The 21164-nt window shown below is 41.2% G+C and overlaps 1 protein-coding gene across 1 annotated transcript in view; it reads right to left on the reverse strand.

The window, feature by feature from the left end:
* Window positions 1-21164, reverse strand: part of FAM20C (FAM20C golgi associated secretory pathway kinase) — a 60052-nt gene that overhangs the window by 14258 nt on the left and 24630 nt on the right. The gene's annotated exons all lie outside the window — the stretch shown is intronic.

Genomic DNA, 21164 nt, shown 5'->3' on the forward strand with positions numbered 1-21164 from the left:
AAATATGACTCTCCTTTTGTATCACTTAGAGCCAAAAGTGACATATTTTTCTCATTTCAGAAGAAATGGGATCATTGCAGTTTGACGGCCATGACACATGTCGTGTTTCAAAGAACATTAACAAGACCGTGCTCCAGAGAGGATGCAGAATTTGTTGTTTCTTCAGTTTAAGAACTAATAAAAAAATGTCATACTTTTGGCTAAAGCTTCAACACCGAACCCCATGGAAAATAGAAAGCTCTATATAAGAGGCACAAATCTGTCTCTCTTTAGGCAGTTTCCAGTCCTGATGGCTTTTGAATGGAGCACAACTCAGGCAGTTGACCAGCACAATGTCTAGGCCCCACCTCAACCTGCATCATGCTCTGTTTTGAAGTCTTAAATGGGAGTTAAGCACTGCCAAGCTGTTCTGCGGAGCATCTGCAAGGGAGGACAGCTCCACAGAATAGGAAAACAAAGCTCTTTCTCATTCTCCACTGTCACAGGTGGCCAGCTGACAGCTTGTGTGTCACCCATGCTGCACACTGGCAATTAAAATACAGTTTCTGCACCGAGACCTTGTTGTGTGAAAGGCTTTAGAGTGGTGCTGGTGCAGAGCTCAAGCCTCCAGAGAATTTGAAGTGTGCCCTAATTACGGAGCTTGCTGGGAATCCAAAGCTGTGTCCACCCATGCTCATTCCCATAAAGACCACCATGACTACTGACTGCGAGGCCTCCTGATTCCACCTTGCTGAAGAAAGCAGATGACTCTCATGCTACATGAAGATTTTGCTACACAACCAGCAGGGTCGGAAAGGCTGATATCTTTTCTCGGGCATTCTTCTTTATATTAACATCTTAGTGAGGTACTCTATCTCACCCCAAATGATGAACAGTTGCCATGATAGAGACAACTTCAAGATATTTGAGTTGTTTCCAATGTAACTCAAGGTCAGAGGGGACTCCAACACCCCAGTGATGCTCTGGACAAAACACCACTACCTTAGTAGTGGTCATGGAGATACCTCTTCTATGCTGAGCAAAACATGAGTCTGATTTTACAGGTGGCCAACACTCAGCAGAAGTCCTGATAGGGCACTGCTGTGGCTGAAAAGGATTCACAGGGAGACAAGCTAAAAGTGAGCCTGGCATAAAATAAAAAATAATATTTTGCTTTGTCTCCATAATAAATGCAAAAGAGGAGGAAGAATGCCCACAAAAAGGAATAGAGGAGAGCCAGAAAGCACATTACACAATACACTATGCAATCAAGACAAGAGCTAAGAGAGCTGCAACCTCGTTGTGCATATTTCCCTCAAAAATAAGAAATGAGTCCTGAATATAAATTCAAAGGAAAAGATTAACATATTTCTGTTAGGCAGAAAATTACACATTTGTATATAACTCTCCCTCCCCTCCAGATTTTAAAATAGTCGATTTCTTCAACAAATCAAAGAGAGAAAGATTCATCCCAAGCTTTTGCAAACTTTACACATATCAGCACAGCTGATAAGTTGCAGAAAATATTACTAATTAGCTAATCAATGCCATCTGCTTTTTATCTCCTAAAGACTTTAAACAAATCATGGCTGTTCCTTTACAAGAAAATCTTGCTCCAGAAAATCAGACTTAAATAAGGGATAGATCTCAATCTTGCAAGCACAGCTATACCCCCAGACCAGCTCCTTCGCGCTGCCTGCTCGACACGCCAGGCAGTCAGTACATCACCGCTGGGGTATTCTGGTCTCTCTAGTTTCACTTTTCTAGTTGCTCGCTGCCACCCCTGGCAATGGCTGGGGATATTATTCATTTGGGAGTTAAGTATAGCTGTCCTGCAGGCTTCGACTTGTTTGTACATACTTCTCTCCTGTCATAATGTATTATTAAGTGCTAGCACACCCTCCTAGAAAATCATGAACTTGATTGTCCTAAAACCTTCAAAAATGAACGTCAAATCTGCAGCGCAACCTAGACAATGGAAATACCAGTGGTTTTTGAACCTGACTATACATCATGAAACAAACTCCCAAGTTGCTTTGGTCCTTCAGGTGCTTTCCTCTACTTATCCACAGAAAAACACTCCAGCAACAGTCCCCATGGTCCATGCCCATGTCAAATAAGTGTGGTACCTGCTTTTCTGTCTCTTGGAAATATTGGGTTATTCTGAATGTAGACTGGAAGGACGATTTATCAACCCCGCAAGATGCTTTACATTCCTTATGTTCCCTTGCAAAGCTCTGCAGAACTAAGATGTAGCAGATCAAAACGTGAAACCCTCTCCTGAAATAACCTTGAAAAATCCTTTCTGCTGACTTACTCCAATATCCCATAGGTAGAACAGGAATATTGTTCCTTGGATCTGATTTTAGCTGGCAAGAGTTTTATTCAAACATACGTTTTGATGTCTGCAGCAGCACCTAAACAGACTCGTTGGTAATTTCTCAGCCACACTAAGCTGCCGTTCCAGCAGCAAATGCTAACATGTGAGATGATCATAGCCTAAGGTACACAACTGAATTTAAAAAGCCACATGAGCCTAACACAGCTTTGAATCAATGGAATCAATGTACTGTTATGAGAATGGCTTTAACAGTGTTAAAAGGGCACCTACATTGTAATCTATATTTTACTTTATCTAAATGTCTTTATACATGGTTTTATTTTATCCACATTAAAAAAAGTTGCTATTTTTCAGCGTGCATAATCCAATAAATGCGTTGCCTTGTTTAGTGCTAATTCTGCTAATGATCTATTTTGATGTATACGTATAGAGAGGTGGAAGATCAAACTCTGCTCTCAGCAGTGTGAATACACAGTCAGCAGGTCCTATCGGTTACTGTGGCTTTAGATCGTGGTAACTGGCCCTCAGTCCCTAAGTGACAGGCTGGGAAAGGGGGATGTACTCTGACTCCCTTTCAGGTCAAGTAAAATATCTTATAAAACAACACTGGAACTGATCCATCCCACAGCATGTTTTAAATAAAGGGGAAAAAAACCCCAACTTTCAAGATATTTTGGTTTTATTACCTGATGGCTATTATTTTTTAATAAAATGACATGCATAATGAGATATTTGAGCAAACAGAACAATATGCTGAACGCTCTGCAGAAGCGTACACTTCTGAGGGACAATAAATTAAAGCAATGGTCAGAGCTCCTCAGTGCCAGGATAACATCTCACAACAGAGGACACAGGTTCTGCACAGGTTGCAGACGGTGGGAGAGGATTTCTGGCGGGGGCTCTTATTTTGCAAACAGTTGGAATCTGGTGATCCTCTCTTTGGAGAAGGATTTGGCAGATATTTATAACGGCAGGCTGGGAAGCTCTGGAGGAGAGACAGATGGAGGTCTGTTGATACTGCACACAGTTAAAAATTACACTGTGGCACCAGACCAATTACAGCATAAGGAAAAGACAAATCAGCACAGTAACACGAGTAGAGGAGAAGTAGGAACTAAGGGAAATCAAAGCCCATGAAAATTTCCCTGCCATGGCACAACTCGGAGAAAACACGGGAAGAAAATAATGATTTTAAACAGGACAGGGACACATTTATTTGCACTGACACAAGATGAGGTGCAACTGTGATCTGATCTTGTGGCTAGAAAAGCAAGTCACGCTTACAAATGCAGGAAGTAAAGCTACTCTGATAAATGAACAGAGTCAGGAATAAATCTGGTCAGCCAGCTCTATCCTAGCTATGGTTGGGACCTGTTCAGCAGTAGTTGGATAAACCAACATAGTGATCTGTGTGCAGAAATAATTGCAAAGCCTCAAGCTTTTCTTAAATGTTTCTGCAAACATTTTTTTGGCCAAATAGTTGATCCCCCAAACCCAACACTAATAATTTCTTTTTTTCTTTTCTTCCTGCCATTTTAATGAGCGTCATCACCACAGTGAGACTGCAAGATCTGCAGACTCTCTGGCATTTCAGAAAACGCCATTATAGAAACTAAACCTTTAACATGGAAATCTATATTTAGTTTCCAGGATCACTTGCATACACCTGCCTAAATTACCAGGATTAATACCCACCAGGGTCATGTATTACTCGAAAGAATCCTGCCTCAATGCCAGACTTCCTCTGCTCTGGAGGGGTCCAATTATCTGTACAGCAGCCAAAAAGCTAGAAAATGGGGCAAACAGCCCAATCTGAGTCAAGTGTTATCCTCACAGGCACATGCTGTCTTCCTATGCTGCAGTCCAGAGACATTTCAGAGACACCTTTCGTGTCAAACCCGCATACCTTAACTAATGAAAGGACGTGCCACTGATTTGAAAACTGCTCCTTTTAAATAGATTGCACTCCAGTTCTGACATGTAATCAGGGGAATCAACCACAGGGATTAGGGATGATTATGGATCACAACAATGAGCTTTGCTGCAGCAGGGAGCAGGTTTGCTTGGGTTACACCATTTTGCAGACGGAGACCCTGACCCTTTCGGGCCAGGAAAATTCGGCAGCAGTAAAATCACAAAGAGATGTAACAGGCCAATGAGGCATGGTAATTGCATTGGCAGGGACACGACTGACATTGATAAGACCATAATTTGGCTATTGGAACAGATAACTGGAGATTATCTGGATCTACCCACAGCTATAGGTTGGTATTCTTCTCCTTTGGAAAGTAGCTTTCTTCTCTTCCCATGGAATATTTAAGATGTGTAAATACCTGTCTTGGAGCTGAGCTGCAGGCTCAACAGTTAATATAGAGTGTTACCTAAATGATAAAACATAGTTAACACAAGAGTGAAAGGCTTCCACTCAGCAGTCTTCTGCTGTTTCAATTGCTTTGTGGCCTGGGAGGGACTTGAGGACTTTGTGCATTTGGAAGCACCGCGGTGGAGCTTTGCAGGCAGCCCCTTGCTCTGGTAAGCAACAGAAGCACAAACGCTCCATCAAGTGCAGAGAGCCTTTCTGCCAACACAGACAGGCATGAAATCTCCCCAGTCCTCATCCATGAACTTCTTTGTACCAGTGGAAAACTCAGACTGAAAGTCCGGTGTCTGCTTGCAAGATTTTCTCCCTGCCCCCCACAATCCTTATGTCAAATTGGATTGTGCAGCAGGGGGATCTAGAGTGCCCTGAGATAATCTAAAGCTTATTATTCTAAGTGAAGGAAGCAGCCCGTGGAAAAAAAAAAAAAAAAGCCTTTGAGGCAGCTGCAGTCCTTAGGAGGGTACTTAGATTTTGCATGCAGAGTTGTATCATCCAGGAGGGCATTTGGCATCAGTTAGAACCGGTGGAAAAAAGGCCACTTAATTTTATAATACATTTTAGTGGATTAGTAAGTCCTTAGGAAGATAAATGATATTGCTAATGCAGCTACATCTACAGTAGCAAAGATATCTGGTGCCTATTCCTGACTCCTTATGGAGTCTTGGCAGCTGATGGCTTTGGCTTTATCAAAGCATTCTGCTACAAACAGCACTCCCAGGAATGACATGAGCAATTTACAGGAGTAGAATACGGTCCAGAAAATGAGTGGCCAATCCAGGAATGCAAAGACATGCAATTTAAGTGGTACAGAAAGGATGTTTGGCCCGTTCCATCGCTATCATCCAAATGACAATATGGGCCTCTGCAGGATACTCAGGCTTCTCCTATTTAACTAGCAGTTCTGCAGCTAGAAAAAATGAGAGAATATTTACCGTGGCAGAAAGACAGAAATTTGCACAGGGATGTGATAGCAATAGGAATAATTAGCAAACTGCCAAAAGGATAAATACCGAGATCATGCTATTGCATGCCAGCCCCGGAGTGCCTTTCTCCAGAGCAGATGAAGAGAGCTTGACAACAGCACATTCTGAAGGACCAGTTAGCTTAATATAAATCATAAACTTCTGATGCAGAGAATGACAATAAGCTTCTGAAAGAGCATTTCTATATATAATTATCTTGTTACCTGACACAGGAGGATAGTGGGGGGAAGTGGAAGAGAAAATCCACAGGGAAACATATGAAGGTGAGTTTTCTTTCCATTTCCAGTTGTGGAGTCAAAGAAAAAAAGGCTCAGGAGGTGACCTAACCCATCCCCTGGCTCCAGGGCAAGATCAGCTAGATCTAAATCATTCTTGACAGACATTGCTATAATGTGATCTTCAAAATGTCCTTTCATATTCCCATGGCTACAGACCTATCCTCCTTGTCCCCATGTGCTGGCCTTACTATTCTGCTAATTTCTAGTCTCTCTTTTCCTCTCGCTCCACGGTCAAGGCAAAACCATCACAGAAAGACTTACAGTAGCAGATCTGAGTGCCTTTCCAAGGAAGTAATACATGTGATAGACATGCCAGAACAACTACCTCCCATTCCTGAAAAGGGTATCCCCAAGTCAAGACCTGGGAATTAATCCCTAATGCCCTTAGATTCCAGAGTCCTCAGCTCAGAGGCCCCTTCTTTACTAAGAAAATTAATTTATTTTAATTCATTAAAAATGCAACCAACCCAAAGCCACCCACTTTAAGCTTAGAACTTAAAACCAGCACTGTTTCTAGAAGACAATGAAGCAGCACCAGTGAAAGGTACCTGTTGTCCCATGCACAAGATGTAGATATATATATGAGAGATAGATACATATATAAATAAAAGCAGATTTTTGCCTGAGCAAAACATGAGTTACCACTCCTGACTACACAAGCAGATAGGATATGAAGGGATGAATAATCAAGGTAACTAATATGATCCAAGAATATGAAAGATTCATTTTAGTCTCCATTAAAATATAAAAATAATAATAAACTCTGACATTTTCCTCTTCTTTGGGGCTCTTCTGCTCCTTCTAGTGATCTGGATTTGGTATTAATATCTCAAAACGTACCCTCTTTATACCATTGCCTTCAGTGACATTGTGCTGACAGTAAAGTCAAGGCATAATCTCACCAATCATCATTTCATTGTCTACCAGCACAGAAGAATAGCTCTTTTTTCCATTCATTCTTCTGCGCTTTCAGATACATAAGACATGAAGAGAATCTTTGATCAGCACAAAACACATAAGAGTTTGATCAACTGGGAAAATTTCCTTCAGCAATTCAGAATATTACTTCCAGCTCTGCCTAGTATGTAGCTGCCTGTCACCATGGGAAAAGCAAATGGAAAAAAAAATATTAGCGTAAGCACATTTGTCAGGATGTCTTCCCCACCCGCGCTTTTCAGCATGACAGCCAGTGGTCCCCTTCCTGCTCCCAGGGAATGCAGCTAAAGAGATGGGGTCCCTGTGCTGGGGCTGCACTCAGCCTGGTCGGATCTCAGATTCACAGGTTGTTTATATTTATTATTAATTATTTAGTATTTTTGATTTATTGTTGTTATTTAGAAGATGGCTGAAAAAAAAAAAAAAGGCAAAATGAAATGCTGTTACAAAGCAGGTAAGCCACACAAAACCAGAGAGATGAGCTCTAGTGCTACCAAACTCCAGATGGATGTACATAGGTACACTTAATGTATAATCCAACATATACATCAATATTTAATACTGCCTGCTGTACTGGGCACAATGTGACCATACAAGTAGCATCACTCTTTATATTTGCCTGAAATTCCCCTGCATCCCACAAACATCTCAAATTTAAGAGGCAGGCACAGTGTTAGAGAGCAAGCAAGTATAAAATACTTGAAGTGAGGTGAGTTTTTCCAGTGTTACGAGATAGAGGCTGACCTCAGTTACCAAAAAACAGCAATGCTGAATGTGGGGGTAACTGAAATAAATATCTTTTCACAAAGACTTTTGCAGGTGAAATGCTGGGGTTTGAACCCCCAGCCCCAAATTAAGGCTGACATATGGGTGATTCCCACAGCCCTTCCCAAAGGGGGGGTGAGTTTCCCTTTAGGCTTCCCTCCAGGGTGGGGCCTGGCAGACAGAGCCATTGGGTAAATGAGCCCCAGTGTCCTGCAGTCAGTAACCCAAGGTCAGGTGTCCCACTGAGGGATAAAAGCTGGGACCACCTGCAGGCAGGGCAGTGTCTGTGTGTGAGGTGGATGCCCTGTGCAGAGTTCCCTGTTGGGGAAGGACCTCCCGCCTCCCTGGGACTGGGCTCCAGTCAGGTCTGGCCTTTGTAAACGCGGGCTGTGTAGAGATTCAGTCTGTGGCTTCCTTGGTCTTATGTATTTGGCTTGTTGACTCGGTTGTCTCCCATCCCTTCTATAGGAGACTGCATTTCACCATTTATTCCACCCGTTGTTGGTCGTGCGGTGTCGTTGTTGGGGTCAGTGGGATTGATGTCAATTATGTATAATCTGACTGACTTGTTTGTACCCCCAGCGCTCACCCATGTACTGACCCTTTTGTATCACATACAATTTGGTTATTGGTTCATCTTTATGCTGGCTGTGTCCTTTATGCTAGGCCTAATGATTAGCAAAACAGCAGGCTGTGTGCATGGCTGTTTCTGTTGTAAGTAATGACACACACGGCTGGTTTTTGGCCAGTAGTGAGGATCAAAGCGTGTATTTCCAAAATTTGAAGCTCAGGTCTTCATACCTTCATTTAAAGAAGCCTACCCTCTGTGCATGTAATCCATACTGGTATGCTGACGGCGCAGGTGTGCAAGTGTGTGGACCTGCTGCAAGTTCATCTTCCTCTCCCTCTTTTAGGGTGTTTGTGGGAAGAGGGGATGTGGGATGAAGAATAGATGAATGTTGATGCCACAGTGGCTAGCTGGCAGTGCCTGTTGGCTAGAAAATTTTTTCTACCATCCAGAAAAAGCAGGGCTTGTATAGAAAAACACATGAGTCACGGTATTAAGAGAAAGGCAAGCTCTGGGAAGCTCCTGTCACTAATTTACTTTGCAGATAAAAAAAATTCTTAACCCAGAAATAAGGTTTGATTCATCTTTGAGATAGAAACCTGACTTGACATACAGGAGTTGAAAGATTAAGAGGTACTTGACAGCACAACAAAAGAGTTCCCAGTGCCAACATTAATAGGGTCAATTCTGTTGCCACAGCAGGGAGGAAAAAGCCTCATTACAATTAAATAAGCAGAAGACATCATTAATGACATGCTACAATGATATTTTGTATCTTTCTTTAAAGTATCTTCATTAAGAAACTATATCACTATGAATATTTTCTGCCCCTGTATGGCGTGGATTCCTTTGTGCTCTTAAACAAGTGGTTTGAGCATTTTTGCCATGCCGAGCCCATGATATCTGTCATCTTTCCCCCTGATTTATCTCTCTGAGGCTCTGTTGTACATTGTCTGCTAGCCGTAAATTGCAAACATGAAAAATGATACAGCTGCAAAAACTATTTTTGAAAAACAGGCAGTGTAAACAGACCTCAGCGTGAGCCCAGGTACCTTCAGCCTTTCTTCAGGAAAAAGACTGCAGAGTATTTTCTACAAAGGTTTTTCAATATATAACATTTGTAGAGCTCTGAGAGCACAGAAGAAAAAGTATGTGTAAAATTAGAAGTCTGAAGAATTTCTTCAGCCCTGAGAACGTTATTTAATATGTCTGGGGTCATTAAGGGTAGGGATTTAACGGAACAATAACATTAAACATATTAGAAGCATAGCAGAGCTCAAATTTCTTTCAGCTTGCTGGATTTTTTCTTTTCACTGTACGTTATGTATGTACAATTGAAATTCCAAGGTTCACAATAGGTTTCGGTTCAAAATAGGTTGGAAAAAGTAATTACTGTGAATCTGATGTATTGATACATAACTTGTTCCTTTTTATTCACGAGTTTCCTTCCCATCATTATGAGAACTATGAATGCTAGTAAGCTTGTCCTCAAAATCTCCCAGGAAGCAGGAAAATACTAGCCCCATTTTTCAGCAAAAGTTGCAAAACATAGAGCTATTAAGGATTCAGCTCCGCCTTAAGCAAAGCACTCTAGCCTCATTAAGCACATGCTTAACTTGAGGCAGACATATAGCCAGTGAACTATGTGTGTCCCTGACAGACAAGCATAGACTTAATACTTCCTTGGAGCTCTTTTGTGCTCAGCACTTCACAAGAACAAGCCAGTGATAAGCACCAGATCCCCACAGCAGCTCTGGCCACTCACCCCATCTACTTCCAGACTCGCAGTTGTTTTATATTTCTTCTTCTTCCACCCACAACAACTACTTTGGGAAAAAAATGTATCATTCTGCTAAAAGTACTGTCAATTTGTCCATGGGTTTTGGTAGTTCCCAGATGTCACCTCTCAAGTTGGCACTGAGGTCTGCAGGTCTTAGTTGTGCTCAAGACTCCTTGTACCGGAATAACTGCACCATGCAAAGCACTGCAACCCCACTAAACAAAAAAATAATTACTTTTCTTATTTATATTGCCAGACTAACCAGAAATTACCCAAATCCTGGCTTTCAGTGTGTCTCCTGCCCCACACAAGGAAATACAAAGAGATCTAGAAAAACTCAGACAACTTTTCTGAGCTTTCATGTTCCAGGTTGTGGAAGGGGCTGAAAGGCCACAGGCAGTATGTATGAGCAACACACACCCAACAGTTTCCTCTCCAGCCCAAGTGGACGAAGTTGGAATGAATATTGACACAACTAGAAGCACCACAGTGTTTGCACTCTGTATTCAGGCCATTTGGTACAGGCTCCTCTTTCAGTTTGTAGTTCAGAGTTTGAATTTCTCCTTTCTTTCTCAAATGAAATGTTTGCTGTTCTTAAGATCATATAATAGGGACAAAACCTAATACAATCACACCTCCCTATTAGCCATACAATGAGACTGTCATTTTATTGTGGCTTGGAAGAATAAATAAAAGGATGCTCAGGCATCAGCTATGAAAGTGAAAAATCCTTTGAAATTTCACTGGTTTGTGTTATGGGTGACCTATATATCTGCATTTGTATAGGGGATCTCCACTTTCCCAAGGACCCCAAAGGATTAACCATGCTAACTTATGGCATGCTCCCTCCTCCCTTTCCACCTACCCATGCAGAAGTCAAAACTTCTGGCTTTTTATTTACAGTTTAACATTCAAGAGCTACTGGATACTGAATTGTACTGAGCAAAGTGCCCAAGATTTTGCAGATAAATAATTAGCATCAAAATCATTAAGAAGATGGAGCCTACATGGTGTATATGTGTAGACCAATACATAAAAAAAGAGCATGAAATTCTCATTTGTACAGTGAGCTGCTTTTGCCAGCTATGGATCTCAAAGTCTGGATACTGTTCTCACATCCAGTACAAAATGAGAAACAGGGGATCAGAACAGTGAAGCATCTTGTGCAATTTGCTCCTGCAAACTCCAGATTTTCTGAGTGCCAGCGGAGAGCTCAGCTCAAGCCACTCACACCAGTCCCCCCAGGAGTGCCCACCATGGGGGTCCAGAGGATGTACTTGGTGCCCCGTCCTTCTGCTGTTCAGAGGGGCACATGTACCAGGAGAAGAGCAAGTTTTACTTCTCAAGCTTGTTTCAATCCCAGATCCTGAGAATCTTCCATAATTATGCCATTGAGGACAGCAGCATGTGGTTACTTCGAGATAATCGCTCCCCTGGGCTCAGTGTTTCTAATTCCTTGGAGGTGTGATTTCCCAATAAAGCACACGCACCCCTGAACTCGCCTTACCGCTGCTATTAACATTCCTTAATGTGTGGCAAAGGGTGACGTGCCTCTCTGAGCTGGAAAGAAAGTGTAATTGCCTGTTTCAGACTACTTTGTGGTTACAAAATGGGAATTGCTTTGATATGGTGAGGTATTTCATTCCTCTAATAAAGCAAACTATGCAACCTCTCTTTTTTTTATTTATTTTTACTCCTGTCTCATTACTACTTCTCCTGTCAGCAAACACAGTCTCTGTGAAGGGTATCTAACATTCTTTGCCCTAAGCTGGTTCTGCAGTTCAAAGTGAACTTCAAATTTTTTAGTGTGTTTTCTTCCCAACCAGAATTTTGGCTAACGGAGGAATACAGAACAGCACTTTGTTGCTCACCACCATTCCCCAGCTGTGCATGGGCACTGGCCCCATCCCACTGAAGAAACAGTGGCTGGTCAACACATCTCTGAGGCCGATTTCCCCCGACAGACACATGTCCCACCTGAGTTATTCCTGTCTGCAAAGTGTTACATGTTCAGGAATGTGCTGACATTACCACTTCGCCTTTGGAGCATTTCTCAAGTAGTTACTTTCTGATCCTCAGCTGCCAAGGTGATTTAGAAGCACAAATACTCCACTAAGCTCCTAAACCTCTCGAGTACTTGGGAACAGCATTTCTCATCCTCAGTTAGAGGATGCTCTAACTTTTCAAGAAGAAAGAATCCATGGACCATCTCAGTATTAACAAAAATGTTTCACTTTCCGGCTACATCTGAATTAACTAACTGTATCTTTCTCAACCTTGGGTGTTCATTTATTACATAAGTAAGAGTGTACTGGGTTAGGAGCCCTTTTCTGCAGCCACCTCACAGATTATTTGTGCTGCTTTTCAAAACTCTAAAAAACTTTACTTTCTTTCTAAACTTCCCAGCTGCCAGGCTGGAAACCCCCACCACTAATCTGCGCTTTATATTAAGGGCACCACATGAGTCACAAATTACATTGGAAATTACACATCAGGGTCCTTTTAGCTTGCAACTGTCTGGATAAAGGGTGGGTTAACGCTCTGCAGCCCATGGGGAGTCACTGTGTTGCATCAAGTTGTATGAGCATCTCTTCCCTCTTCTACATCTCCACTGAGAAGGAGGATTTTAACCTCCTGGCCTCCACATCATCGCTGCTGCTGGGGGCTGCAAGCACAGTCCCCACTCTCCACAGAGCATTATCCCTCTCCTCCTTTAATCCTAGTTATAGACAGAGCCTTTTAGGAAAAAAATGGAGGTGGAGTTTTTGAGGAGCATCACTTAAAAGGATAGTAGATGCAGGATTTCAAAAGGGCTCAGTATTGGCCTAACCTGCTCTTCTTAAGTAGAAAAAGACCTATTGAAATCTATCTGAAAAATATCCCACATGAAAAAATAAAGAGCAGAAGGATGTTAGGGGAATTGTTCTGTGGCACTATAAGGGAAGAAAGACTCTCACTGGCTTCACTGCTCAGGGCAACTGCTGTTTTATATAAATATCTCCCATCAAGTTCAATGCGCTCGGTGAACTCCCATGCTCAAGGTGCAGAGAAATATTCATGCTTGGTGGATCACAAAAATGCATCCACTCAAACCTGGAGTGAAGATAAAGGAGGGTATGTGTGTGTATGTATCTGTGTGTGCGTACAGGCGTACAGAGGGGAACACTTTTCACTGGCGAGGCTCAGCTGAGTTAGTGTTCAATGTGAAACAGGTGTCCTCCTCTTCACAAGACTCAGAAATTAGTTTCGGCTAATTTAAACTTAAAAGCCTACCTATGTTGAGGTTGCGTGGTAAGATAAGGGGAGATTACAATAAAGTATGCGAGGGTTGATAACAAAAGCAGAGCTTAGAAAAATCAGCACAAGAAAAAAAGAGACAAGTGTAGAGGACAAAAGAAGGGAGGAAAAATCTGTAAAAGATGTGGAGTAAAACCTTTAGAGAAATGACATTGTTACCAAAATTTTATTATTTTTTATGGAGTTGATCTATGACATGCAGCTGCTTTTCTCTAACAGTGCATGCCTGGTTACCTCTTCTTGAATTTTTAACTGTGCTTAGATGTCTACAAAATATGAAGCTTATCTACTGTACAGTGCGACAGGTATGTGTGTGCATAGCCCACAGGAGTTTTGTGGGAGTCTCATTTCAAAGAGACGACTGTGTTTTTCCTAAACCCAAGGACGCTTGTATTTCAGTTTTCCTACCTTTAAATATGAACTGTGAGGATAAGTATATTGGGGAGCAAAGTGACTGCATGATTTAATCATTTTACTTCATTATCTCAGTCCTTCAGCACTTACAGTGTTTCTCTGGGTCTGATCCAACTTTCTTTCTGTTCAGTGAAAGGTCTCCCATTGAGTTCAAGGTGAAGTGAATCAGGAAGGACAGAGCCAGTTCAGAAACTGAGACCCAACCTGCCCAGGCTCAAATTTAAAGGCCAGAAAAGTCATGGGAAAAGCCTCCCATTGACTTCAGTGGAGTGTGGAGCAGATACAGATTAAAGTGAACAATTAAACGAGACATCTGTGACAGCAAACACACTGTTCTTGTCTATGCCTAGATCTGAGGAACAGAAGACACAACCTCTGTTTTCAGTGCTTAGTTTAAATATGTCCATGACATCTTCCACAGATCTTGCTAATATCAAGGCTGATATTGCAGGATTAAGCAAGAGCAGGAGGAGAAAAGTATTAAATTAATATTGGAATTTCAACTCCGTCCAAAGCACACTGTGTGTCTGACACTGTCAGGACTGAGATCTTGGATAAAAAAGAATACACAAGCCATCTTCTTGTGTTTTATTACAGGTCCCTCAAGTTCCCTCCTTAGCAATTTCCAGTAGACTGCTATTAGCAAATGCCTGCGTAAATTCCAATAAAGTTGAGTGAAGATCTTCATTTTATCACAAACATTGATAAGAATGAAAGCTGTTTGGGTTTTTGTGTGTTTTTTTTTTCTTTTTTTTTTCTGGGCACTGTTTTCCATTCGGTTCACAGGCAATGATCGTACTGACAGAAATGCTCAACAGCAATATGAATGTCAGGGAAGTATTACAGGATTAGTTACAGACAGTCAGACTACTTTCTGACTGAATCGGCTTATTGGTTGTAACATGTAGAAGAGGAAAACAAAGGAAACAAAGTGGGTTCACTGTTTGCCTATAGGAATACCTGCAAAATGACCCAAAGGTGCAAAGAAGTATTAAACATGCCGTTCCATTTTCTAATATATATAGATCTTTTAGTCACATCTTTAAAAATATTAGCCTCACTCTCTGATTTCCAGCATCGTATACACTGCTGCCACCCCACCACATAAATCACATTATTTAAATTAGGGATTTCACCTACATAACTACTGTGCAGTCTGAGAGTGTGAGATGGACTGCCCTGGGAATCTCAGGGCATCACCACCTACCTCCTGCTCCCACCACCCAGCTCTGGTCCACCTCCACTAACAGGGAGCAGAGAACAGAGCAGTAGGAATGCTGAAAATCTAAAATCACCTTCCGTAAAGTCCTATAAAAACTAAACACTCAATTGTTCTTAATCTTTTATGCACAGACGAGAAAATAAGAGGAAAAGAGAACAAACCACACCTGGCAGATACTAGTGTCCTGGCTGAGTGCTATCAGAAGGCACTGGAGAAACCTGCACAGGCTCAACCAGGCTAAAGCAGTCTGAGGCAGGGTTGGAAAACATTCCAAAAGCTCTCTACCAGGACAGGTTGCCTCATAGCTTGTTGGAAGGGATGGGGGAGCGATGAGGCGAGTCTGTCTTTAAGAAAGAGCATCGCATACAACGTTCATCCCCACTAAAAACCCAGCTCATCCCCACTAAAAGACTCTTTACTGGATACGACCTGTGAAATCAAACCTTTTAGGACATATTTCCAGATACCCCTTCTCCTCCCCCAGAATACAATATGTCTTTAAACTACATCCTAAATCCGATTGCCTTTGTAGCAGGCCAGTAAGCACTGTGACCACATAGCTGATCTATTTTTGATATGACCTTAATAGTTAATCCTGCCATTAGGTACATGCACACAGCTCCTGGGGACATAGCAAGACTTCCCTTGCATCTTGCAGTGCTGGTTTTGCTAATGATTAATATTCAGTTTTGTAAGTTTAATGAAGACATTGTTTCCACTTATCTACAGGTCAGAAGGCAATTGCAAAACAACTTACTTGCTAGATGTCTGTGGATTCCCCGCTGATAAGTCTGATTATTTATGCACAATGTGCATTTCCAAATAGATGACCATATTAAATTATATGCTTCTGCCTTATTATCTCATGAGTCTTAATGGTTTTGCATTCCTTTTTTATTAGAAAGAAGGAATAGTCACTCATTCTAATGATGTGCTGTAGCTATGTTTTACATCTGCATCTCTAAAGTTTTCTGAAGGCATATCAAAGAGCAACTGCCTGAAATTGTTGATTTTTATCATGAAAATAAAGACAAGAAAGCAGATTGAGGCATTTTTTTCAAAGACAGTGAGATTTTTTTGGCTTTTTGAACTATTCCAAGAGATCCAGCAATAACTTTTCACACATGAACCTCGTGCTCAGTTGAATTAACTCCTTTTGTACCAGTTACACCTAACTCCAACTCTGAAAACTAAACCCTTCCAAAACCACTGGGTAAACACATGCACCCCACATGGGTACCGCCTTTAAGGGATGGCAAAACCTAACCTGGGTTGTCAGAGATCAGGCACGGTCCACTTCCAAACCAGAGTGGGTGGCTGCAAGTTGTCAAAACCCATCCAAGTGCCCTGCACAGAGCTGGGAGGGAAGAAGGAAAGGCACATAGACACAGAGCTGCTTTGTGGGAGTTTAAAGCGTCTTTGAGCTGCAACATATTGATCCACAATTGGACAGGCAGCCCCATGGCATTAGAGATTCAGCATCTCCTCCAGGGACTCTGAGCGTGGGGTCATTACGGTTTGAAATGAGACCCAGCGAGAGAGATCTGTGCACTGCAGGAGAATTTTCTTGCTTCTTTATAAACGAACTACTACTGTAACATTATTTAACTAAAAATAACCTAGTCAGTTGTAGCTTAAAATGTGATCAGCCCATAAATAGTTAGATAAACTCCTTCCAGGCACATCATGTACTTTATTTCCATTTACAACACATACTAAAGCTCTGCTTATGCATAAGTAATGCCTACGAACGGTAGATGGTAAATTTTCCTTCTTAAACAGACAAAACAGTCTTACGTTACTGAGCAAAGGGACATGTCTGTGCTTTTATACACTGGATGATCTCTGCTGTCTGAACACTGCAAGAGCGACAGCTATTTTTGCAGAGGAGATATTTTAACATCTGAACTGCAGATTTCAAATATCAACAAAAAAACCCTAAGTCTGTGAGGAATTTACAGGGACCTTTTATTTCAAAACTGCTCAAATGAAGTTTCGTTTTCATTTCACTTATCGACTGTGTATGTTTGGGGTGGCAGGGGAGGCTCCAGAGCTCTTCATTTCACTTCACCTTATTTTGCCCCTCCAAGTCCTAACCCTGGATTACAAATTCAGAGCCCACTTTGATGGATCATAGTTTGACTCCCATGATGTTAAGTTAAATAACAGTCTCATTCCATGCTATAATTACTGCAAACAATTTCATCGTCTGAGGTGTGCTTTTCAGGGTTATGTATCAGCTGATGCTGCTTCTGTCACTGTTCATCACATGAATATTCTCTTTACCTGCTGTGTCTGTGTGTGTGTCTGAAAGAACCGTGGCATTTTTAATGGCATAATTTCCTGGGATGAACTGAAAAGCAGCACAGCATGGTCTGCATTATTTATATGCTGAGTCCTACAAATGGCAAGGAAAATACTGTAGATTTCCTGGAAATAAATATATTCATTATACTGAAGCCCTGTGCATACCAGACTGTATGTCACTGAAAGAATTTAATTACTACCTCAAAAGTATCTTCATTTTGCTAGACTTGTAATGGAAAAGGAGTGTCTAGACACATTTTAATTCAAAGTCAAAAGATTCCTTACCCACCAAAAAAAACCCCATGTTGATAAATCTAGAAACATGCCCTACTGTTGCTGCTAATCAGTAGAAAATTCTTATCATTTTTACAGCATGAAATAAATTGTAGATTGAGCCAACTGGGAATACTAATGACAGAGCCATGAAATATTTTGTAACGTCAATTATGACTAAAGGAAAAGGACTTGCACCATAGATCAGTAGAATATTTTGCAACCATGCTTCATTTAAGACTATGATTCCTGAACATGATTTGGGAGTTGATTTGCCAAGAAGTATGTTCAGGAATATGTAACTGGCAGCTATGCAATCGTAGTGCTCCTGCAGTTCAGCTGTAGCTGCAGAATTAGCTTAGATGGGAGGATCCAGGTCTATTGAACCTACCTGACAAATCTCCAGACTCTAGCTGTTTTCCAGACCATATTGTAATCAACAACAAATAACCCGATTTTGATTAAACCCTTAAAATGGTATGTTAGGTTCAGTCCAGACCTAAAAAGTGGCCTGAGAACTAATAAAATCCTCTTCTTTAAAGCCCAGATTTGTTTTCACACGTTTTTTTATTGTTATGCACAGACTACCTCCCTGACCAAGCTCAATAGTGAGATTCCAGGGAAATTACTATTTCTACCTTCTGACATGCAGCATTTATCAGAGGACACCACCATTTTCTGCTTTACACGCTATCATATGCAGTAAAATTAATTTCAAGTCATCATTGTAATTTCACCAGCTTCTTTTAAAAAACCTGTTTATGAGGGTCCTTCCATCCTGATGGAATTGCCATTTTAAAAATAGAGACAATAACCAGAGGAATAAATTGAAATGGGGATTGTGACAAGGAGAAAAATTACAGGGAACAAAGCAAAAGCCAGGCTTATATTTCCTTCCCTTCCCTCTTCCCCATCATACAAAAATTATCTCCTTGCTCCAAAATAAACAAATCAGTATATTCTGAAACAACATATTTGAAAGAGCCTATTTTCATCCTGATGCAGGATACATTTCCAATAGCTATACACCACAGGGAAATAATTTCCCACCCAGATACAGCTGGCATTCCTCACAGTAGACTTGCTGCTGCTCCACACTCAAGACAGGTAATACTTGGTCACAAGGCGGTTAAATTAAATCTCTCCTCAACACAGAGGAGTTATCCATGTTCAGCTACAACGTTCCAGCCAAATAATGCTTTGCTAATGATGTCTGCAGTTAGATGACAAATCAGGCTATTTAAATTGCTTCAGCACATACATCCTTTACAGGCAGGGTATCCAGGTAACCATTCTAGCACAGCTTCGAGGTGGGAGGGAGAAAGCAATAGCTAATTTCTTCAGCTAGGTGGAAAATTAATTCTGAAGAGATTTGTCTGGTTTGTTATGGTTGATTTGAAGAAAAATTATTTAAAAATAATTATTTAAAAATGTATTTTAAAATGTGTAGTTATGCAAGAAAGGACAAAATAATTGTCCTTCAAAAATACAATAACGGCTAGGTTTATTTCTGAAAATAATTAAAAATATTTTAAAGCCCTCAATAGGAAGGCTTTCTGTACCTTAATGCATGTTAGTATCAACATGCTTCAAATGACAGGAAAAATACTAGTTCAGAATTTCAGATGCTGCAACCAATCTCCTTTTCGTAAGCATAATGCTAACTGAAATATAAAATATTAGATTGTCCTTTTTTTTCTTTTTTTTTGTTTTCTCCCCAAAACAAGCTCAATAATGGTTTTAATACCTGGTTAAGGAAATGTTATTGCAGACCAGTATTAGATGCTATTATGGCTCCACTTGAGAGATGCCTGCTAATGTCCTTGAGAGCCTTTGGAAAGGTTTAGCTACATCAGTGATATTGGTTTGGGTGGTGACAGGGTATAAAGAGCCTTTTTCATGCCCTGAGCTGGGCTGAGGCTTGTTCAGGGTTTCAGAAATGGTTTCTCTGGTGAGGAGCCATGTGGGGAGGCAGGAGATGGGACAGGCTCCCCATCTCCACTGTGGTCTCCAGTTTGGGGACCCTGAATATCTCCTTTTCTGTGACTCTTTCCTCAGGCATCCTGAATATTTTAGGTCAGGGGAAGGGGATTGCTCCAGCTGATTCACAAACAGAAATGCTGAGGTAAAACTAGAGGCCAGATTTGGTTCCCTTTGAAATCCAGAAGAGTCCTTCTACTGTGCCTGCAGAGACTCGATAGCCCCAGATGCCCGAAGATCAATGTGACCCCTCTTACAGTCCACCCAGGGGATGGAGGAGCAGGAAAAACCTCCTGCTCTGTCTGCAAACCTGCCCAGGGTAGGGGACATGATGCTCTCCTCGACCTTCACACAATGAGGATGCCTGGTTCCATCCCCACACCAGTCCGAGGGACAGCTGCATTACTTGACCCCGCATCATGGAAGGGACCATCACAACTGGCCCCATCCCTGGGGCGGGCTCAGCAATGCACACGACCTTGATACCTGCCAGCTGCAAAGGCACTTGCCATTTGCCAAGGCAATGGAAATATTCACACTCTGGTTGTTTCTCTTGTGATGCAGTCCATTTTAAATTATTCACCAGATCTGTTAAAGAGGAAAATACAAACAACTGATACCCCTTTTCTTGAAAACTATTTTGGAGAATATGACTCATTTACTTCTCTTCTAAACAGGAGAAGTAATATTTTCCAGCACTCCCTGAGGATTCATTTAACCAGAAGCTAAGCCAGATGTAGAAATGTCTGCAGAGGTTTTCATTCCTTTCATGAAAAGAAGAGAAAAAAAAAAAAGAGAACTGTAAAGCAAGAGTCAAGGTATTACTGAGTTTTAAAGCACTGTTGGCCTTTTGATTACCCTTAAAATCAGATCAGATCACAGAGAAAACACAGCATATGACCAGCTAGAGAAGGTCACATTGCAAAAGAATGCAGGTGGTCTCATTTTTTAACAGCTAACATAATAGAAGAACAAATCTTCCAGCCACCAAAGAGCCTCTCCTGGTTTGGCAATTGCCACATATAATATCTGATGAACTGTGATGTCTCACTGCTTAAGGATAAAATCCCAGCAGGCAGGGTCTGAAGGAACAGCTACACAGTCTGAGGGAAAAAATCTTGTATTATTACAGGAACCACTTATTTTATTCACCAGAATTAAAACCTCTTCACTGATAAAAGTGGGGATTTTTTTTTTCATCCCACAAAGCAATTTTAGGTTTCTATAGAATCATTCAAAAGCAATTAAAATCCTGCTCCTGTTGATGGATTTGTATTCCTTGCTCGCAGTGATGTCAGGCTTTGAAATTCAGGGCTGTTGAGTGTAATTCTTTGGGGCTTTGGAGTCATTGCTGAGTGCCAGAAAATACATTCCGTAAGTTCACAGATATTAAATGTCTTTGGTAACACCAAAATAGTTTCAAGGCCTGTAGCTATTAAAATCGAGAAGATATTGCACTAAATAATCAGTGCAATATCAGGCAATTCAATACACTGCAATTTCACCCTTTTAGTGAGTGAATTTTTAAGGGAAGAGAGAGAAGAGAGAATCCAATAATCTAATAACAGTACAGTTAGATAAGAGGGACCAGGGAGCTTTTCCAAACTGTCCTACTGCATCAAAAGTGATAGACTTACATTGCCAAGGAAAAAAAAAAAGAA

The sequence above is a fragment of the Athene noctua genome, chromosome 15, assembly GCF_965140245.1.
Source record: "Athene noctua chromosome 15, bAthNoc1.hap1.1, whole genome shotgun sequence".
Classification (NCBI taxonomy): domain Eukaryota; kingdom Metazoa; phylum Chordata; class Aves; order Strigiformes; family Strigidae; genus Athene; species Athene noctua.